Consider the following 6,000-nt stretch of genomic DNA (forward strand, 5'->3'; position numbering starts at 1 on the left):
AATTCTTGACAGTAAAAAAGGCTGCCTGTGTGTTGAGGTACTCGCACGGCGCGTGCAGCCGAAAATACAAACCCTGGGGCAGATTTACAAGCCCCTTGCGCCATTTTTGCGTCACTTTTAACATGGAAAAAGTGACGCAAAAGTGGCGCAAGGGGCTCGCAAATCTGCCCCCCTGTATCTTCACAAATGGCACTTGGCTCTTCTGTTCTGATGGTCTTTCCTTGCTCCTCATAGCTGCCTTAAAGAAAGCATGCATTCTCCTGAAACGAGGGGGAAAGTATGCACACATGCCTTATTGATTAGGAGTCTTGTGTAGCACAAACATTGGCCAACAGGGTGATAGAGGGCTTTACGTAAGAATAGTTTCATGCATAAGATCTGTTTTGTTTAATTTTCCATAGGTAAGAACAGTTTTGCTTTGTTTAATTTACAGTTTAGTGTGTCATGCCGACGAGCAATCAAATGAATCTTCTACAGAGATACAAAAATTGCCCCTACTTATTAAATGGATAAATGTACTGAAAATGTGGTGATAATAAGGTGACCTGCAGACGTACGTGCTCCACGGTCACATGAAGGGAGCATCAGACTCTTTCCAGGGCCCATCAAAAGCCAATCAGCCAGGCCTACTGTAAACTCATCAGCTGATATTGCCTCGGTTAGTAAAATGAAGCCATTTTTGGTTTAAAAAATCGGAAGTCTCCCGGCCGAATCGAGTCTATTGGCATTTATTCGTTAGCCGTGAGCCCCGGGACCTGTTGTGGGTCATTGACCCACCACTTTCAAATGTCACTAGCCGCCAGTGGCGGTGGGAAAGTCCTTTTGAGGGCAGTGGCAAGAGTACAGAGCCGGGGCAGAATGAAGAAAATTATCGCCGCTTTATCGGCCGTTTTCGGCCGGAAAGCGGCAATAATTGTATCGCACTATTATCAAGGTAACGCTATCGCGTGAATCCTTGCCTCAGCGCCCTTTCCCTTAACGCCCAGTTTTGCATCTCTAATGAGATGCAAAGTGGGCGTTCCTCCCCAAAATAACGGGAGAAATGTCGCTAACCGACATTTCTCCTATTTACAAGCTGCACACTAAAGAGCATAGCGATAAGAAAAGTAGCGCTAACCTTGGTTATCGCTACTTTCCTTACGCCTGCTTTCAGGTTGACTTAGCCATTATATCCAATGGAAGGTGGATATAATGGCTAAATCCACCCTGCCCTATCAGCAAGGTACTCCCTGTTTTTTGTGCGATTATCGCTGGTTTTCCAGCGATGATAGCACATTTTGTAGCTATCGCTGGTATTTTTATCGCTTTTGAGATAAGCGTCGCTGATAGTGTGCTATCTCAGCGATAAAATACAATGATAGCAGGCGATAATTATCATAGCGCTAAGTGCGCTTAGTGATAATTATCGCCCCCTCTTGATGATATGCCCCACAATATTCATAGTTAAAGAGTTTGGTGACAAGAAATAGCATAAGCAGGGAGTGCAATGTGTAGGGAAGAACAGTCGTGTTAGCACAATATGCTTAGGAAAGTAGTTTGATTGTAGTATGTGATAGAAGAAAGGGAGAGGAAGAAAGCAACCAAAACTATTTCACAAGAAAATGATTTCCTGTTTTGCTGTCTGCAGAATAACTTTAAAGACTCTAGTGGAAAGTCTTTGATAGAGTTATTAATAAGTCATTCATCTTAAATAAATTATTATGTTGAAATTGACAATGACAGATTTATTTAAAAATGGACTAGGGCGCATTGAATTCAGTGGAAAATTGATAACAAAAATTCATTGATATGAAGATTTTTTTTATTCGAACATGGATGTTAAATTGTCGAAAGGAGATTGATTGTTTTCATGGTGTGCACGGCGAGCACTGGAAAGACATTTTTTTGCAATAGCTTTTGGTACTTTAAGACCTTGGTCATTGAGTTGCCCCTGTTCGAAATCCAAGAAAATAGCTTAAAATATTCTTCGTATTGAATTGAAACTGCGATTGAAACTTGGTTCTGCGTTGACTTGAACCAAGTTGTTTTATTAAAATAATGGAAAGCAACAGACAAAAAGCATGAAGAGAATGAGAGAGTTGGATCAGAAACAACTCTTGGGTAACAGGCAGAGTAACATGACTGGAGATTTCTACGAGTAAAATGAATATAGGAGCAACAAAAAGTATTTCAATGTTTTTTTTATATCTGAGGCAAAAAAATATGAAGAAACATTGTGGCATCCATAGTTGGGCCATCGTGAGGCATGTGAGGTATGGAGCGGAGTAGAAACAGAGGAAAGTGAAATAAGCATTTGAGAATCTTTGGTACTGGTTTGATGGAAAAGACCTACCGACCAGTTGAGGGAAGTCAAATATGATTAGAGACCAAGAAAAACATCCCTTGAGAAAGCCCAAAGTGAAGAGGGAGGGACTGGGAAGTAAGAGTAGGCCAGGAACCTGAGCTTAAGTAGAGACATAGATCATAATATGACCAGGAGAGGGCAGTGCCTGTGTTGCCATGTGAGGGGAGAGGAGGAGTACAGAGTGATCAAGCATTACAACCTACAGAAAGATCAAGGGGGAAAGGAGAGAAGAGAGTGAGTTAAAGTGAGAATGTTGGTAACAGAGATGGGCGCATTTTCAGAAGAGTGTAGAAGATGGAAAGGAGATCGGGCAAATTGGCCAAGGCAAGGAAGGGACAGACCGGGCTCTGTATCCTTGCTCCTGCAACAAAATATATTGTACATTTACTTAATTTAGAAGGTAGGACTGTCCAGTTATTTTATAATGAAGCAGCTCACAGCAGCCACTCTACTAGGGCCAGATTACGAGTTTAGAAGTTATGTATTGCACACGATAAATAACGACCCCATAGGGTTTGTTCTTTATATTGTGCGATAAACAAACACCTATTAAGAGTTTGTGGAGAATAACATATAGATTTGTTTTTTACGCACCGAAATCAACATGGTATGGTAAATACCAAACAATTTCCCTTGTTAAATTTAATGAAGATTGAGTTATTTAATGCATCGGATAATTACCAGTTGTGTTAAATAAAACAAAACTCGTAATTCTGACCCGTGCCTAAACAGGGGTTTCTGCACTGGTCCGAATTAACCAACCTACTCGTAATCATGTCCTAAGTGTCGAGTAGATTGTGTGAAGTTGTTTTCACCATTTATGCTACCCAGAGCCTATTATCTCTGTAAACATTATTTTTTTTGTTACAGATGTGCCCCCGTCCTGCACGGTGACTTACATTCAATGCCTGCCCAGCTCCAGAAAGGAAAAGGACCAGGAAGAAACACAAGTATAGCGACCATGAACGAGCATGTATTTTTGTGAGTGAAAACGGAGATGGTGGTGTTTTGGAAAGAATGAAAGCAAAACAAATGTCTTAAAGTAAAAGTTGGGCATAAATAGGGGAGTGGAGGATAGATCCCAAAAATGGCAAGGGAGCTGAGCATTCAGTTCAGCTTTATATTGCTTTCCTGCCTACGATGCAGATATCAGATTGTGCAATGTCGCCCCCCCCCCCCCACCTCCCCCGGAGACGTGACCCTTCACAACTCACAGCCCCTGGTTGTAGCTGATAACTTGCTACTCATAAATATACAGAAATAAAAGAATACTTGGGTATCAGAGATATATGGTGTACGCTGACGTCATAATGTGGGGTTGGTAGATACGACAGGCCATTATGTTTTCAGGAATAAAACAGCCCGACAGTAAATGAAAAGAATATTTAAATTCCCCTGGAGTTAGGCTCTTGAAGTGGTGAGTGCCCTCAGTCTGTGTCTTCCTGCATCTATATTGTCCCAGAACTCCTCTGTGACTTTCAACATCCTTGAAATGTACCGTGGTGTATACATTAGCCAGAATATAAATATTCCAGGTAGCCATCAGGTCCGAGAGTATATTCCAGTGGTCATAGAACCAATTTCACCGGCAATCAGTGACAAGCGGGTCCATCTATAATCATCCTACTATTAATGAAAAGTCAGAGACCATCAGCTACTCCTTAAGCTATCCATCAGCATTTATCAAATCAGGTCCTCTCCTCACTTCACTAACCAGGCAGAACAATGGACAACTACGGCCCACAGAACACCCACTGGCCATAAATCACCTCAGGTCACTCTCTGCTGCCCAGTCAGCTTTTGGAAGTAGCACAGCTGGCTCTTACCATCAGACTAGCTGTAGATCGATTCGCAAACTTCCATATCAACCCTCCAGACGTCAGTCATATTGAGGCACCCATTTGTCCATTCCCTGTATCCCTAACCTCTGCAGGAAATCAGGTAAATGCATATTTTTCAAACTATATAGCACAACCAAAACCCAATCCATGCAATCCCCATATCCATAGAGTCACATTTGGCCTTCAGCGAAAACCACTGTTGGTTATTGTGTACATTTCTTGCATCCCTAATAGGCAGAGTGTGTCACCACATCTATATTGCTGGCCAATCCTGTACTGTACTAGAATTACTCATTGGCTCCTTTTCCAACATTAATACAGAACCTTGCCTCAATCCATTATCCCACAAGCCGCAATTCCCTATATTCATTCAAAAGGTTGTCAACAGGTGGCATTGCATCTTTCAAACACTGCTTCAGCTGGACCTTTATGTTAATTGTGGAACTTCCCAACATCAGCAATAAGTATTATGTTTACCCCAGGATACACCAGGAACCAAACTGTAGCCCCATCATGTCCAATCCCGTTTCTTCAACTAGAGATATATTCATGTGTGTCCTCATCACACTACCATGCTGTGGGCCCAATGGCATAGTCCTCCTCTAGAAATGAGGTACATGATGACTATCCCTCATGCAGATGCCATTCTGCATCTGTCCATATCCTTTCACGGGAAAAAAGATAGATGCACTTCTCTTGCAGTGCACGGCCAGTGAACCATCTGTTCACTGCCATGGAGATGCACTGATCCAACTTGACCTTTCTATCTGCAATAGTATTCAAACCATCAGCTAATAGTAGAAATGTGTTCTAGCCAGAAGTGGCATCACAGACAGACAACAGCATTCAACATAGTTATGACTGCAATTTGCAACTCATCTCCAGGGTTAAGAGGAGCCCATTGGTGCCAAAAGGGTGTCGGGGGAATCATAGGAAAAATTACCTCTGCACCGCTGCCTATAGGTTCAGTGCAGTGATGGCTCTATTGTAATAGCTGCATGGACTGAGTGTGTAGTTGTAGATGTGATGGGAGTTTAGATTTCAATCTGTAAAGGTAGTTAAAAGTGACCTTTGAAAGGCTTCCCCGGGACTTGTCTTGCCCTTCAATCTTCCCAGGCCACTGTGCTCCTCCACCCTAGCACTCTACCATGTCCTAATGCTTTCTTGAACTGTGTCCTGCTTTCTGCATCCTGGACCATCTGTAGTTCCAAGCTAGCAACCTCTTGAGATCCTTCACTGCTTCACCAAAACCTTGCATTGCTCCCCCGACTCACCATAGGGCCCGAATACGATGTCGGACGGACCAGAGTCTGTCCGACATCGTTTGGGAACTGGAACCGAATGACCTCCTGTCATCGGTTCCAGCCCAGCAAGTAGGATGCAACCAAACCCTGTTCAGTCGCAATCCTATTATTTACAGTAGGAGCATGCATTCTGAATGAAAGGCATGCTCTCATTGCAAAGAGCAGAGGTGCAGTTCTCACCTGCAGCCCGTGGCAGGCACCTCAAGGTGCCTGCCCCCGGGTGCACGGATCACCAGCCTAGGCCGCCATTTGGAGGCCTTGCACTGATGGGGGCCCTGCTTCGGGCCCCCAAAGTAGGATACTCACAGCCTGTCTGTGTCGGAAAGGCAGGCACAGAAAGGCTGTGGGAATCCATCAGAATCCTGCGGCCCGAAAGAACCGCTGAAGGAATTGATGGAGGATTTTCTGAATGGCAGCCAGGCTCTCCGAGCCAGTTGGAGGCCATTCGAAAATCGGGTTCAGATTCATTTTCTACCAACCCCATCAAAATGGGTCGGTTAGAAAGGAATCC

At 43.6% G+C, this 6,000-nt stretch overlaps 1 protein-coding gene across 1 annotated transcript in view; it reads left to right on the plus strand.

Moving 5' to 3' along the window:
- The window catches only part of LOC146855777 (uncharacterized), a 162,425-nt gene extending 159,114 nt beyond the window's left edge, over positions 1–3,311 (plus strand). Inside the window, exon 6 of the mRNA XM_085650654.1 lies at positions 3,215–3,311. The gene's annotated coding sequence lies outside the window, so the exon portion shown is untranslated. The remainder of the gene's footprint in view (positions 1–3,214) is intronic.
- The last annotated feature ends 2,689 nt before the right edge of the window (positions 3,312–6,000 follow it).

The sequence above is a fragment of the Triturus cristatus genome, chromosome 4_1 (assembly GCF_964204655.1).
Source record: "Triturus cristatus chromosome 4_1, aTriCri1.1, whole genome shotgun sequence".
NCBI classification, from domain to species: Eukaryota; Metazoa; Chordata; class Amphibia; order Caudata; family Salamandridae; genus Triturus; species Triturus cristatus.